At 35.1% G+C, this 17,291-nt stretch overlaps 2 pseudogenes across 1 annotated transcript; one reads left to right on the top strand and one right to left on the bottom strand.

Moving 5' to 3' along the window:
• Positions 1-4,055: 4,055 nt before the first annotated feature.
• Positions 4,056-5,953, top strand: LOC143537841 (F-box protein At3g07870-like; annotated as a pseudogene).
• A 129-nt stretch (positions 5,954-6,082) lies between these two features.
• Positions 6,083-12,826, bottom strand: LOC143537830 (histidine kinase 2-like; annotated as a pseudogene). Its single transcript, XR_013136148.1, has 12 exons — positions 12,371-12,826; positions 11,329-11,853; positions 10,955-11,244; positions 9,828-9,997; positions 9,534-9,746; positions 9,250-9,436; positions 8,890-9,171; positions 8,679-8,777; positions 7,943-8,592; positions 6,691-7,158; positions 6,244-6,620; positions 6,083-6,126 (listed from the first exon to the last, which is right to left on the bottom strand). The product of XR_013136148.1 is annotated as a histidine kinase 2-like (transcript).
• Positions 12,827-17,291: the final 4,465 nt, after the last annotated feature.

Raw genomic sequence — 17,291 nt, 5'->3', positions numbered from 1 at the left:
GTAGATGTTCCACAGGAGACCAAAGCCCATGATGACATCTCTCTTTTATCTATCATCTGACATATATCAATTTTAGTATATATGACTCAAGAATCTATAAAACATAAAAATAACTCACTCTAATATACTATATAGAAAATTAGTGCATTTAACAAATATACAATAGCTTTATAATAAGTTAGATTTGCTTTACCGAACAGTGACAAAACTTGGAAAAAAAAACATCCGGGACTCAAAATTTCTAAATTTACATTGCTGCGCAAATAAAAGGGAGGGGTGGGGGAGGATCCAGGGCTAAGCTATGCTTTGCCTCTATAACTGAAGTATTGAACATGATTTATAAATTTACATTTGGCTTTATGAAAACGTAACACCCGTAGTTTAAAATTTCCTTTTATATTATTATTTCATGTAGGTCACACATTTTTCAAATTTGTAACGTAGGATATGCCGCCAACTTATTATAAATACATAGCTCGTTTATATTATCGTTTTTGCTTGTTTACAAGCAAGCCAAACCGTGTTTACCAACCAAACTGACTCCGCTTGGATCTTTTGTTTTAACAAGCTGAAAAGTTGAGTTCGAGCTCAGATTGTTAGAGAGCTCGAGTTGGCTCGTTTATTTTTACTGATATAAATAACAAAAAAAATAATTTCTTAAAAATTAAAATACATATATATATAATGCAACTTTTTATAAACTAGTGAATTTATAATATTACATGTACTAATTTTTTCCTTCACAAAATTTATATACCCTTCTAGTTATAGCGAAATGGCAAAAACTTGCAAATTCACGATGTCTCACATGCAATAAAATAGAATTTGATTATAGTGATTAGTACTACTTGGGTCAAATCACATGGATTAAAACAGAATTTAACTCTAAAGGATATTAATTAGTTAGATATACTCTGTAATGATCTCTATCATATATATCATATATAGTTGAATAATAATACATACTTTAGAGAGTTTTCATATTTATATATTTACCATAATCGTGGCCTTCTCACGAAAACGCAAATTTTGGTTCTGTGCTCACATTTATGTTTATCAATTATCATTGTCATTATGAAAACATAGTACACAATTACTTCTGCCTCTTGTAAGGCCACCAATTGATTCAATGCTATAATAGTTGTATGGACCAATTTGATGATCTCTATACTTAATTGTATGTTGCTTTCTTGTTTACAGTAGTCAAAGATGAAAAGTAGCTGGTCTTTAATGTTGTAGGCATTATGCAGTCACACTCCTTGAAGATATAGCATATGGTAAATTGACGTGACGCATTTTGAACGTTGACGGGTTAGCATTTATTGCTGCCTGAGGAAGCTTGCTGTTTTAGGACAACCTTTGGCTGAAGATGAATGAGGCTAGACATAATGTATTAATGTGACAATGTGTCAATGTTCCTCTAGGTTTTTATGGGAATTAAAAATCATCAAGAAACTTTATGAGAATTTTTACATGTACTACAGAAACAAATATAAAAATTATTATAGTTTAAACCTTCCAGAGGGAAACATCTTAGATGAACATCGTCGTTAAAGAAAATTATTTATAGTTTATTTTTATTCATTTAAAGTAAATGAAAATTGCATCTGATCCTAACATGACATTTTAATAGAATTTAAATCCTTTGTCCCACTGGATCAAGGGAATTAATAATCATAGTGGCATGAACCATATCCTGTGGGAATAACCTAACACCCAATTAAAACAAAGAAAACTAATATTTAATACAGCTTGTAAAGATAAAGCATGCATGTGATCAGTAAGCTCAAAGGGTGTGTTTACATGCTTTAAAAAGATTAAAAAAGAACAAAAATTGTAAAAAAAAGAGAGCTAAAAGGATGGAGGAAATGTAAAGAAATATAGAATTTGAATAAAGTAAATAAAGAATAAGCTACTAGAAAAACATAGGTGACTTCTTTAGACTTAAGTAAAGTTTCACAAGAAAAAGAAGATCTAAAAAAACATCATATGTTTTCCCTTTCTTTAATCACTATCACATGGGTGTAATCACGAATCTTTTTCGCGCCACATTAATGAGGTGCGTGACCCTAGTGTTTAGAATTTTTATACAACTTTTAAAGTTATTCGCACCTGTTATGCATATGTATCAAAGTAATTACAAGAGGTATGCATTTGGTAAATAACAAGACTGATATACTTGTATTTTGCTACAATATGTACTCCCATTCACCACATGTGTGTAATCTATAGTTGCTTGTAGTTCTAAATATGTTGCCTTGTACATATTCTATGCACCATTGCTAAAATTCCCCTTAACAAATCACCAACATTTTATAGTACCCATGAAATCATCGCAACAAGTATTCAATCAAGAACAAAACCACAAGAACAAAGAAGATCAAGGGATCAATTAACCCTAAACATGAATTTGTATTAATACCAGAGAGGCAGAGACACGTGCTTTCTGTTTACATCGACATCCCTATTTATAACAATATGAATAGCGGTTATTTAACCACTTAACTAACTAACTAACTAACCAACTAACTAACACTAATAAAAGATACCGTTACATATTACACAAAGACCCTTTGATTAAACGTAATTACATAAACGACTACCAAATTTTCATTCAAACTTGATCAACACAATTAAGGCCACGTGGCCAACACATTTAACCCAAAAATAAATAAAAACCTACATTTAGTAAAATGACAAAAATGTCATAAATTGTTTATGCAATATTTAAATCTGGTTTTGTAGGGGCTGTGCTCTTGCAGGATTAACAGGGCCACCAGTATATAAATATATGCGTGTATATAATTTAAAAATGAGTCTGTGGTAGGGGTCTGTTAGGATCTTGCAAGATCAACATGGACCATATATATACATAGAGGGTCGTTCAATATATAACATAACATAAGATAACATAACATAACGAACGAGTATAAAATATTACTAATGATTAATGAACAATGAGAAGTGAGTTAGGTGACTTACTAATGAACAATGAGAACTTGGAGCAAAATCTTGAGCAGAAAAGTTGAGATTATTGTTTAAATAGTTAGAGAGAGAAAATGGGGGGAGAGAGAGAGAGAGAGAGAGAGAGAGGTGGGGTTTATATATATGACAAGAGCAGTGAACTTTTCAGAAAATAATGAAACAAAATCCGAACACGGCTGTAGTTTGTGTTGGATCATGTGGAAGGTGTCTGGATGTCATCCACAACCACATGGCAAGCTTTCTCATTGGTGCAGTGTACCTGCACATCAAATATCAAATATCAAATATCAAATATCAATCATATATATCCAACATCACACTCCAGCTGGCCGGCTAGCTAATTTCCAAATTATACACCTGCATCCCGCTTATAACCATGGTTACATAAGTCGCTAGACGTCAATCAGACGATTGGGGGGTAATTGAGATTACTCGTTGTTTACTTGAAGCCTATGCATGATTTTTTTAACCATGCTTATAACTTTTGCTAACCATCTTCAACGATTCATATAAAAGATCTTACAGTCGTGCCATATGACTTAATGGCACATGCATAATATGTCAGTGGTGTTTGTAACTTTGTATAACATGCCCCGTAACAAGAACTAAATAGTTTAACTTTTATTTCAAAAGTACAAATTATCATAGCCTATGGGTTTTCTTGTATGTTAGTGAATCAAACCACAACCCATCATTTGATCTTGACCATGTCTCAATTATCCTCAAAGACCATCAAATAGTTGCATGATAGAGGATTATATATATTTTAATAATAATAATAATAATAAACCATTTGTAATGTCAAACTTAGCTTTTTTAAACATAGTTACCATTTTTACTCTTTGACCCATAAAGTTGCAATGTTTACAAAGTCAAAAGTAGGTTTTGGTTAGTGTGTGGATGTTGAAACCTTTTTTAAGATGAAAGGTTTGGCAAAAGTCATAGTTGTTATTATCCCACCTTCACTTGAAATAAATCAAAAAATAATATAATAAAGATAAAACTACCCTAATTCATGGAGGTAATACCTATAAATCTATATATCTATCTATATATTTTTTATATATTTATATATAGAGAGAGAGACTAGAGAGAGAGAGAAAGAGTCATTATCTTCTCAGCCTGAAAGTTTTGTCCCAACACCCGTTTTTAATGGAGAAAAGGTGGACTTTTGTCACATATGCTTACAAATTATTATTCAAACATGGACCCCATGACTTCAATTTATTCAACCTAGCCAAACAATGTTAAAAATTAAAATTAATATATACTATACCATACAAAATGTACAACTCCACCTAGCATATATTGTTACCATCAAAGTTTAAACACCTTACACCTATATTATTATTATTATTATTATTCATTTTCATTGTGCTTTCCTCCCAAAAGCATCTTTCTTTTTTCCCTTTAATCTCTCCATTCTTTCACCTTCATATTCATATTCATATTCATCAAGTTTCTTGGGTTATTGGATTCATCATTCATGGATTCAATCTTTGAACATGAACCCATTAACAAAAAACTTAAACTTGATCATGAAGATCAAGATCAAGAAACATTAATCTTGATCAAGAACTACACATCTTGTTTTGATCACTTACCAAGAGATTTACTTCTTGATGTCCTTACTAGACTTCCCATATCATCACTTATTCATTTCCGGTTTGTTAACCGGTCATGCTACGGGTTGTCACATGACCCTGAGCTGCCAAGGCTCCATCATCCAACCGCGGTCAAGGCGAACCCGGTTTTGGTGTTTCATTGTGATTATCCGATCCGAAACCAGTTATACTTTGTTGAGTATGATGGTGATAATAATAATAATAATAATAATAATAATAATAATAATAATAATAATAATAATAATTATTATTATTATTATTATTATTATTATTAGAAGAAGAAGAAGAAGAAGAAGAAGAAGAAGAAGAAGCAGAAGCAGAAGAAGCAGAAGAAGATTGTAAGAAAGATATCTACACCATTTTGTAGTGCCATGCCAGAGTTTAATGTTGTGGGATCTTGCAATGGGTTGTTGTGTTTGTCGGATTCATTATACGGTGAACCGGTTTACGTGTTTAATCCGTTTACTAGGAACCATCTTGAACTTCCCAAATGTAGGCAGTTTAAAGACCAGGAGTTGGTGTTTGGGTTCGGGTTTCATCCGGGTACGAATGAGTACAAGGTTGTTAGGATTGTGTATTACCGAACCACGGTTAAGTTAACTCGAAATAACGGGAGTTACCCACGGTCCGAGGTTCATGTGTTAACCATTGGCTCAAGTTTGAGTTCGGGTTTGAATAATGGTTGGAGATGCTTTGGGAAAGTGCCGTACCAGCTCGACCGACAAGCGAAGGAAGTGGTGGTGGTGAATGGGAGATTGCATTGGGTGAGCCGCCCAGGGCGGCTCGGGGGGGCTTCCAGGTCGAACTATAGTTTCGTTCGACCTGGAAGACGAAAAATTTAAGCTGGTTTCAAAGCCGGTTAACCGGAGTAACTACCACCTAGCAGTGATCGACGGTTGTCTGGCTGCGGCGGTGTCGTGTGGATACGGGAAGTTGGAGATTTGGGTGATGAAGGAGTACAATGTGAAAGAGTCGTGGACGAAGCTTTTCAACATCCATGGCGCGTATTTGGCTAAGGTTTTGAGTCATGATTATCGGATATGGCGGAAGGCGGTTCATGGGAAGATGGTTAAGGTTTTGTGTGTGTTGAAGAGTGGTGAGATTTTGATGGAATATAGAGGTGGGAATCTGGTGAAGTATGATCCTAAATGGAAGGAGTTTAAGGATGTTGTGTTTCATGGGATGCCTGAGTTGTTTCAAACAATTATACATGTTGGTAGCCTTAATTGGACTCATACACCAATTTAGCAAGTCATTGAATCTTGCTTGAAATAATGTCTGCATTATGCATATAAATCTTTATATACATTCATGTAATATCAAGAAAAAGTTTGTGCCTTTAATTACTATAAGCATTTGCTATTTACAAACATACATGCATATTAATTACATTCTACATGAGGTAAACTAAGGGGCTATTTGGTTCATTCAGATCTGAATGATTCAGGTTTGAATGAGTCTCTGTCCCATTCTCTTCAGACAAACTGATGATTTCTTGATCCCATGCTCATCATTACTGAAAGTTAAGAAAAAAACAAGCTTTTAACCGCAAAATTTCAAGATTTTTCAAACCCGTGTACGAAATGATTGATTATATAGAAAAGTAATAATCTTTATTGAAAAAAAATTATACCATGACAAGAACAGCAATGTGCAGCCAATTATGCTGGACAATGGTCATGCTGCTGGTTCTGAGGAGAATTAACCCGTGGGTTAGGTTAGGTAGCCCGTGTGAGCCGCTATACTTGACCATTGGACCGTCAACCAGACTCAAAAAGACAAGCTGCAGCCGAGTACAGCTGTTCTTCCTCAAAAGGCTTCGAAACAAACCCGTCCATCCCACACTTCATGCATTCTTCATCGGTTGCCTGAATCACATCGGCTGTCATTGCTAAAATAGGCGTATGCCAGTGACACGTTGTCCCGTACAATTCCATTAACACTTCACCGGATTTGATCTGTTCGTTAACCAAACTCTCTACCCTGCGAATTTGTCTAGTAGCTTCAAACCTAAAAACAGATACCAAAATCATTATATTAGCATATTGAAGGGTATTTTAGACATTTGACAAGATTTTACCCATCCATTTCAGGCATTTGGAGATCCATAAAACAAGCATGAAAAGAGTGAGGAGGTTTAAGCCTCTCTAAAGCCGCCTTCCCACTATCTACACAAGTGACAATAGCTCCATACTTCTTTAATGTGCCTTCCGCCACTCGCTTATTTACAATATTATCATCAACCACCAAGATTCTTTTATCACGTAACAGATTCTCGAGAGTCGATTGTTTACTTAATGCTACGACTCTATTGGCTCCTAAAGGAAGTGTTTCTTGAAAGCAAGAAATCAAGACACTTAATCTTAGAGGCTTTTCCACAAAAGTTGCCACCAAGTTAGCCGATTGTAACTCGTCTATTACAGGGTTTATAGAGTTGACCAATAGAAATAGTTTCGTGCTACTTTTAAGGCTGCGAAGAAATGCAAGACCGTTTTCGTTATCCCACACTTCTTGGTCAACAAGAATCACTTCAAAACCAGATGAATCACTACAAAAAATACAAAAAAAAAATAATGTAAAAATGGTTAATGATGTAAGAAACGAAACAATAGTTACTTATAAGAAGGCCGATTCAGGTTATGTTTTATTTCCAATAAGTAAAGTTCAAGAAAAAATAGCTAAAAGGGAAAAAAAGGTTCAATTGGATTGACCTGGTCAAGCGGGTCGAAAGTTGCGCCGAAATGTAATTTTAACGTATAAAACATCTAAATCATTAAAAAAAAACTAGATTATTATTAAAAAAATACAACTTTTAATCATATTTGAAACAATTAATTGGAACCACTGGTGTGCAGGAAACCGAAAAACCAATCCGAAACCAAAATAACTAAACCCAACCAAAAATCGACGGTTTGGCTTTATGCTTTTGTGAAATCCGAACCAAACCGAATTTATAGATATTGCATCTTTGTTTTTTTTTTTGAAGTTTTAAATAATTTATAAGAATTTAACAAATAGTGTAACCATATATTTTAGCCCAAATGTACAACAATCAATTAATTATTGATTAACAAAAGGATTTAGGCCAAAAGTTATATTCTGGGCCGGGTCAATTTTTTTTGGCCCGAAAATTTAAAGCCCAAATTGAAAAACCAAAAAACCGAACCAAACCCGAACTCCAACCGAAGGGTTTTCAAGAATAACCTAAATTCCAGTTTTTGGTTCAATTTTAGCCCAAACCCGACCCACGCACGCCCTTAAATGGAACACAGTTTGACCTGTTACCCAACTTGCCCGAACCGCCCATTTAACCACCTATTTAACTAACCTACCTTTTTGACAGGTAAGACTGTGCAGAATCAAAACTAGATGTGATCTCAACTGATAATCCAATTCTTTGAAGATGGTATTTTGTTACTCCTGCTCTTATATCTTTCTGATCAATAACCAACGCCTTTAGTCCCCTAAACTCAGACACGGTTGGATGATACTGTTGCAGCACATTATCAACCGAACACGCTTCCTTTTTCATAAAAACAGCTGTAAACGAGAAAGTGCTTCCAGTACCAGGTTCACTAACAAAACCAATCTCACCGTCCATTAAACCTACCAACCGCTTGCTAATGCTCAAACCGATCCCAGCCCCACCGTAAGTTCTTGATGGTGAGCTGTCAGCCTGCATAAAAGGCATGAAGATACGGTTTTGTGCGTTTATCGGGATTCCCACACCTTTATCTTCAACGGTGACTAATATTTTGATCTTTCCAGACTCGTTTATCAAATCATTACAGCTCAAATTTTCAAAAAGTTCCCAACTTTTCTTCCGGTTGACCACAGGAAGCCCGCTTAAAGTGTCGCACGCTAAGTTTGACTTTGACCCGTTCAAGATTTTTCTTAGCATGTCATCCTTCATGTCCGTTTCCCGTGCCACATCAGCTGCTAGATGCACTGACACAAATATGTGTCCTCTATCATGTGTAAACTGCAAATAAAAAACATATGTTAACGAAAGAACATAAGTCACATTATCGTGTGTTAAATGTAATAAAGAAGAGAAAAGATGCTAACTTTATGTGAATTAGCAACCAGATTTGTGATAATTTTCTTGAAACGAACGGGGTCTCCAACGACAACTTCAGGAAGTTGATCAGAAACATAAACTGCAAGCTTCTCATCCACAAGAACAAAGTTTTAGTCTTTAATTATAAAAAAAACATATAATACCAATAAACTAATAATAAATAGTATAAATAAAATAAATGGACTGTTTAACATCTACCTCGATTCCTTTTTCTTGACATTTGGTTGAAAAAGATAATATTACATCATCAAGAATCGTGTGCAACTCGAAAGGGACAGCTTCAAGTTCAAACCTTCCGGATTCAATCTTTGCTTGATCAAGAACCTCATTAATCAACTTGATTAAATCTTTTCCACTAGCATGTGCAGTTTGTGCAAAATCCAACTGTTTTGCATCAAGATTTGTGTCCATAAGCATTTGCAGCATGCCTAAAACACCATTCATCGGGGTCCTGATTTCATGTGAAACCGTTGCAAGAAACTACAAAAAGAGATTATATGTATAATTAAAGTAAAAAAAAAAAGCAAATATGAAAACTGTTGTAAAATGTATATGCACCTGAGATTTTGCCACATCAGCAGCTTCAGCACGATGTTTGAGCTCCATCATTTCCCTGTAATCGCGCTCTACTTTCGCAATTCGATTAATAGCTGCATAGAAGATATGACCGAGAAGAAAAGTGTTAATAAGCACTCCACTAGAAGCTAGTATTGCGGTCCACGGTGGAGAAGGCCTTTGCTTGAACCTGTTAGAAAAAAAAAATCTGATTATGATGAGGCCAGAACTTGGCAGTGGTGTCCTTTTGAAATTTAAAAAAAAGTCAAAAGTTTGTAAAATATAACCTGCAATGCATTTCATGCTTCCTAGCAGGATCACCAAAGTCAAGATTATTAACACGAAGTAAACCCGTATCAATCTCTTCAGGACCATACATTCTAATAACTGCAGAAACATTCGTTGTGTCATAAACATTGACAACAATGGTCTGTTTGCTTGCTAACTGGTGTAGAAGCTTATCAACGAGTGACGGGACATCATAAGATGCACCTAGGTACCTGTTACATTAAAAAGTTTTCATTTTTATGATATAAGGTAAATTTTTAATCAGTTATATAATGTATTAACATCAAACCTACCCCACGGTAGCCTTGATTCGTTGTTCGGGTGTAGCATCTTGAAGAAGATGAGTGTTGTAAACAGCAAAAGTAAGCACAACTCCTAAGTGGTTTGATTTTAATAGCTTAAAAGGAGATGTCAAGACTGCTTTTCCGGATGCCCTTGCTCGCAAGATATTTTCGCGGTCTTCCTAAAGAGAGTGAGAAAGAAAATTAAGACAACAAGTTATAGAATTTTCCATATATTGTTTGTTCTTAAATTAACTTGATGAGTGAAACTGGCCAAGAATGAAGCAAGTAAGAAGACTAAAGGTGGAAAGTTTGTAACTAGGGGTGTTAAACAGGTCACGTTTGTGGGTTGGCGGGTCCAACCCGACACGTCCCGAACCCGAAAATCATGCTAAAGTGCATATTAAAGGGTTGACCGAACACGACTCGTTTGACCCGAAAGATTTTTAGTTTTTTCACATATTAATACTTTAAATCTACATTTAAAAGAAAATAAAAATTAATATTAAACAGTTACATTTTAATTATAAAGTCTTATGTCAATTTTCTTTCTTAGTTTTTAGTTTTACCATAAGATACCCAACCGATTTAATTTATTTCACAAAAAACAATTATCATAAACCAAAAAAAAAATTTTGGGTTAACCCACGAGCACGTCCGGTTGACCCGAACACGGCCCATTTAGCTAAGCGGGTTAGTCCTGAAACCGACCCAAAGTAATTAATACCAAACCCAAACCCGCGAATAATCATGTTAGATTTGTGTTGTGTTAGAAATTCACACCCCTAAATGTAACGGGTCAATCTAGTAACTTTTTAGTACGATTTGGATTCACCCTTTTGTTCAAGCTTAATAATGTTTTTATAAATAACTACTGTGTAAAAAAATATGATTACAAAAATCATTTGATTTCAACAGAACCTAGTTTTTTTTTTATTTTTTTTATATTGAATAATTTGATTTAGAAGGTATCATGCATCTAAAAGAGACTTTGAGCAACTTTTGACCCGTTTCGCTTAAAGCTAGTATTTTTTACCCATTTGAGATAAAAACAAGACATGTCGACCCATTGTATGTAAACGGGTCAAGAATTTTCCACCTATTAATGACACCCTTTTAAGCTTGATAAAGAAAGTTACCTTTCCAGACATCATATCAATAGAAACAATATGAGAAACTGTATCTTGAGATAAGATAACCGGAGCGTATTCATCATGAACAGGGGAAGGATCAAGATTCTCGGGATCACAATCTTGAGCCAATGTTTGGTCTTGATCTTCGGTTTCCATTTTCTTTATTGTCCATCCATGTTCTTTCTCAAACTTCTCTCTTTCAAAATGTCGCACTCTCAGAGCATAGTCGCATACGCAACACCAGTAGTTAACGGCCTCTTAAAAGACGTTCTTTCCGTGTATTCCCCAAAAGTTTTCTACAAAAACATACATAAACTCGTAAAGGTTCTTAATTTAGAATGTTTCGACAAAAGACAACGTTAGATAGACGGAACTATTACTTGATCAATAGCGGGAGGTTGTTTCCCATGATAGAAAGTGGATACAAGAAGAGAAAGTGCATGAACATGATTCATGCTCACATTGAACTGATCTTGCAACATTCGTGCACGCGCGTCACACATGCTTGATAAAGTTTCTTTTCTTCTTAATTGAATACCTTCGTTTAAGTACCAAAATAACCAAACCGATAAAGTAACGCCAAACAACACAAATAGCACTAGCAGCTTCTTCATCCACTTTCCCGCACTTCTCGTATGCTCTTTCGTCTTCATTTTACCTTTACGATTCGTCCACAAATAAAGAACCAACGAACAAATTGCAATTATAAAAAGAGCCCATATGCATAGTTTGATAATATCATTATCCTCACTTGCAAGTACCATAAGAGCTTTATTATCATGTATAGGGCATTGACCCCACATTTCCACATTTTGTTCATGATATGGCACTTTTAGAGAACAAGAAATTTCATGCTTTGTTGACATATCATCTCCCAATTGTTTGGTACATTTCAAAGTGGTTATCTGAAAGACACCAATAATTAATGAGTACACCTTTGTCATGGCATGTTTCTAAAGTTTCTTGTAGATTACATGTGTTAGATCATAGATGACATGAATTAAATGGATTTCGCCTATTAAAAGTCTTTTATGAGACATTCTAAATCTATGCCTATTAAATTACAATAACTATTCAGTGTCACGTGTCACAATTCTGTGAGTCCAACCTACTTTTTCTCGCTTCTCTTATTTCACATTTCACCCCTTCGTAATATACAAATTTACGAATTGCAAAACTAAAGAAAATCTTCATTAATTAATATTTCCTTAATTCAACCAGCGTAACACACGAGCTTACTATTTATAACTTAGTGAACATATAAAACTAAATTCTAGCGCGGTTTACGAATTCTAAGTGTTTCAATCATCCTAATCAAGTTATGTAAGACACTAATGATCATAATTCTAGAACAAAGTAAATTTGCTAAAAAAATGTTTAAAAGGCATAAATCAAAAAAGTGAAAACAAAATATAGTAAAACCTGATTTGATTCTAAGAATGATGAAGCTACCTCCATCTTCTTCATAAAAACACCACTAAGCAAATATAAACCAAACCCAACTGCCACAACAAGAACCCACACAAAAAGGACCAATCTTTTCCATTTCAACCCACAATTAGATCTTTTGAGAGGCTCTTTAGCCTTCCTCATCTTTAATCCAGAAATCTTGCAATTTAAAGACATTATCACAAACACCCACTTGGGTTTCTTGATAAAACCCTTGAAGAATCAAGATTATTCAAGAACAACAGGAAAGATGATGTAAAGGTGGAAACTTTATGGGGTAAAGATGAATCTTGAAGCAAACCATGATTGATAAATATCAAGAAACAGAGTATTGCAGTGTCTGAAGCAGTAAAGATCAGTTAAAAATCATATCTTGTAAGTGGAATTGGGTAAAAACAGGAACAAATTGTGAAGTATAAAGACAAGAAATAAAAAGAGGTGTGCATAAACTTAACTCACCAAAGACTGTTGGAAGAATAAAGAGTGTCAAGAACAAAGCTTTTTTAAATAGTGAGAGAGAAGAGTGTGTGATTAGTAAGTGAAACTGAAAAAAGTCAGTTGGTTTGTGGCAGTGAGTTAAAAGCTTAAATATAATAATAATATGTATGACTAAAAATAGACAAGTTTGGTTATAATAAAATTACCCAAATAGACAAGCTTGACTGCAAAATTATCAAAATAGACATGTCTATTTAGCCTACATCTCTTTAATAATTGGTTTTTTAACCAATAAACAACTGCTACGTCACCGAAGTCGGCTAAGGCGGCTAAGCCTTAGCCTCCACTTTATGGGCACGGAATTTTATAAAAAGTAAACATTGGCGGCTAAGCGAAGCCGGCTAAATAATTAAGTGAGTAGGTAAAATATTTAATTTTGGGGGTTAAATTTACACCGGCTAAAAAAACGGCTAAGTGAATGCGGCTAAATATTTAATAGAGTTAAAATATTCAATTTTGGCGGCTAAATTTACACCGGCTAAGTGAAGCCGGCTATATATTTAATAAGGTTGGTAAAATATTCAATTTTGGCGGCTAAAACGGCTAAATGAAAAGATTGAAGGCGGCTAAGTGAAGCCTTAGCCTACAAGCCGAGTTTAAGCCGGCTAACTAAATAGACACGTATCCCGAAGCCGGCTAAGAGTCAAAGACGCCGGCTAAATAACCATAGATGTAGGCTAAGTTTAGCCGCCTTTGACACGTGTCGAATTTTTATTGGTTAAAGGTGGGACCCGTTTACTTTTTATAAAATTTCGTGCCCATAAAGTGGAGGCTAAGGCTTAGCCGCCTTAGCCGGCTTCGGTGACGTGGCAGTTGTTTATTGGTTAAAAAACCAATTATTTGAGAGATGTAGGCTAATTAGACATGTCTACTTTGATAATTTTTTAGTCAAACTTGTCTATTTTGATAATTTTATTATAGACATGTTAAAGCTTAAAGTAGTACAATCTACTTTTAAGTTCATGTAATATGAGTATCGGTCCTTTGAGTTTGGTTAAGTGGTAGGAACTAGGGATGAGATCGGGACTGTAACGGTACCGACCGGTCCCGGTCCCGAATTTCGCGGATTCTTGGTACCGGTACCGGTACCGAAACTCAAAACGTTGGTACCGATTCGGTACCGACGGTATCAAATCGGTACCGATTTCGGTACCCGGTACCAACCGGTACCAGTCCCGAATTTGCCCATCCCTAGTAGGAACATTTGTAGTCGGTTAAGTTGTGGCGTTTTGAGGGTGAAAATATTGGGAAACACCGCCCCTAGGCGTTTTAGGGCTGACGTTTCTGAGAGGCGTTTCCTATAAAACGCTATCATGACATGCATTTTGATAAAATTGTGTGTGAGGAGGGGAGACAGAGAGGAATATATGTAATTATTGTAGAAGAGTTGTGGCTTTTTACCTACTACGCCACTTTGTGCAAAACTCTCAATTGATGACGGGGATGCCATATTACGCAAAATGACTAAGGGTGGGGCGTTTTGACTACACATGGTCTAAGAAGGCTTGACGTCTTCCATGGGGACACATGTTTAATTTTACTTGGGTCATTTTTATAGATATTTGGGTTAATCCAGGGTTTGAACCTGACAAAGGGCATGGGTTTACATCTTACGGGTTATGATCTTACAGCGGTTGAAGAGTCGACCTTGAATAAAGCCTCGAATAAAGGTAGTACACCTAAGATCCTCAATCGTTAAAAAAAAAGAGACATAACCTAACTATGTAGTATTTGAAGTCTCGACCTTCAAAGAGTGAGAGGATCTATTTAATTTTATTAATTTTCCTTTATAAGAGTTTTTTCACTTGTATCGTTTTCGTCTTTTATTCTCGCCTTTCATATACATTTAGGTGGCTGGCTTCTTGTGATTTTCCCGTTTTATTTATTAATAATATATTTGGTCTTTCAAAAGAAAAAAGAATATTTAACATCTTAATAGGAAATACTGTTAAGCCAAATGCCAGTGAGTTTTGCTAATACAACTTAAAATAATTAAAACAAAATTTGAGAATTAAACTCACTCTAGATTTCTGGAACTAGATTCAAGATTCAATGACTAGTGTTTGGTCTCTGAAAAAAGATGACTTTGTTTTTTTAATATCTTAGAGCATTCTCAATGAGTTCTTCATCCTCATCTTTAAAATTTTAACCAAAAACCACAATTTCTTAAATTTATACACCATTTTTTAAAAACCTCCCCTAACCCATTCTCCATTTATATTCTTTTTTTTATTATTTATTTCTCTTTCTGCCATTTATATCTTAACTACTAAGGAGGGAGTTGAAATTGGAGTGCTTTGACATTGCTCTAAATTTGAAGATCTACTATAGCATTTTGTTAAAATTTGGAGATAGAGTTTGGAGATGGGGAATAGATTGGAGCTATTTTTTAGATGTTTTTTTAAATTTTAGAGATGGAGATAGAAATAGAGAACCTAATGGGAATGCTCTTAGTCTGTACCTACATGCCTACATCTACATGCATGTCTCTTTCTATTTCTAGAAATTATAACAGAAATTGGACTGGTTTAGGACATATGATTATCTCATCATCTTGTAAAGATATTTAACTAAATATTAAATATTGTTTTTATTTAATTTTTTAAAAATCAAAAACAAATATTGTTCTATATATGTGTTTTATTGTTTTTTATAAAAGGAAAGTTGACTACTTATTAAGTATACATTTATGAGTTTGGATCCATGTTTATTTGAAATTTTAAACACATGTTTATGATTTATAAATCATGTTATTACAATAAACATTTAATATTAATTAAATAGGTTTGTTTTTAGTTAGGTCAACATGACGAGTAATTTTATTAAAAAAATAGTTCACATTGCTTTAATTATTCGTCTCAATAATTTGTTAGGAAAACTCCAAAAGACTTTTTTTTAATATTTTTATTGACCTCTTAAGCACATGTTAGAATTGAAGTCTTTTTTTAAATTTCTTTTACCATAAGTATTGTAAAATGTATAAAAAGTAAATAAACGTTTTTGATAATATCAAAATGACTTGATGTTGCATCAAGAACAAATAATCAAGCAAGATATCAGAGTAATCAAGAACAATTACAAATTAATAAAACAATCAAAGACACTTCACAAGTTAGCAGATTGCAAAAATCAAAGTGTCAAACAAACCTACCTGAAATGGAAGTCTAGATTATCAAAGAAACTAGATATCAAAGTCTCGGACTCGAAACAAATTTCAGATTGTAGATGTAAGATTATCATAAGTCAAAGTGTATGTTTGCCATAAATCAAAGTAGGATTGTGAGTCCCACACTGCAAGCCAGAAGAAATCGACGGAGCAGATATCCCATTGTAAACGGTGTTGTCTGAAACCCACAAGTGGAATTGGGGGCATGTGACCTATAGATGTATAGGGTCGGGCACACCCATTAGAAAAAAACAAGTTAGTGTTATATATGCAGCAGTGATGCATGAGGTTGACGATGCATTTGCATCATTTTGACCACTTCAACCACATGACTCCTTCCTCCCCCAGACACTTCCACAATCTTTTTAACAATGGGAGAGCTTACCAAGAAGAACATGACAACACAAACTTTCATCGACAACAATCGAATAACTGCTACTGCCGACGGATCACACGAGAAGAGGTGAAGGACGCACTTAGGAGGATGGGAAGGTCTAAGGCGGTTGGCCCAGACAACATACCCATCGAGGTGTGGAAGTGTCTGGGGGAGGAAGGAGTCATGTGGTTAACTACTCTGTTCAATAGTATTCTCAATTCAGGTAAGATGCCAGACCAGTGGAAGAGCAGCGTTGTAGATCCTATCTATAAGAACAAAGGAGACGCCCAATGTTGTGGTAACTACCGAGGAATCAAACTACTAAGTCATACTATGAAGCTATGGGAAAGAGTGATTGAGGTTAGACTTAGACGAGAAACTCAGGTTACGGTCAACCAATTTGGCTTCATGCCGGGGCGTTCCACCACAGAGGCAATACACCTTATAAGAAGATTAATGGAAAAGTATAGGGAGAAGAAGCGTGATCTACATATGGTGTTTATTGACCTAGAAAAGGCCTACGACAGTGTGCCACGACAGGTGCTCTGGGAGTGCTTGGAGGGTAGAAGAGTGCCCAGGAAATACATAGAGATAATTATGGATATGTATACCAGGAGTGAAACAAGTGTCCGTGCGCCAGTGGGGGATACTGATTTCTTTCCGGTAGAGGTAGGTCTTCACCAGGGGTCAGCGTTGAGCCCGTTTCTTTTTGCAGTAGTCTTGGATGAGTTGTCAAAGTCGATTCAGGGGACTCTCCCGTGGTGCATGATGTTCGCAGACGATATTGTGTTACTTGCTGAGAAAAAACAAGATCTAAACATGAGGCTTGAGGAGTGGCGAACAACCTTAGAGAC

Source organism: Bidens hawaiensis, unplaced genomic scaffold (genome assembly GCF_021521415.1).
Source record: "Bidens hawaiensis isolate Kalapana, Puna unplaced genomic scaffold, B.hawaiensis_p1.1 tig00000780_1, whole genome shotgun sequence".
NCBI classification, from domain to species: domain Eukaryota; kingdom Viridiplantae; phylum Streptophyta; class Magnoliopsida; order Asterales; family Asteraceae; genus Bidens; species Bidens hawaiensis.
This window is presented reverse-complemented; position numbering and strand designations above follow the sequence as displayed.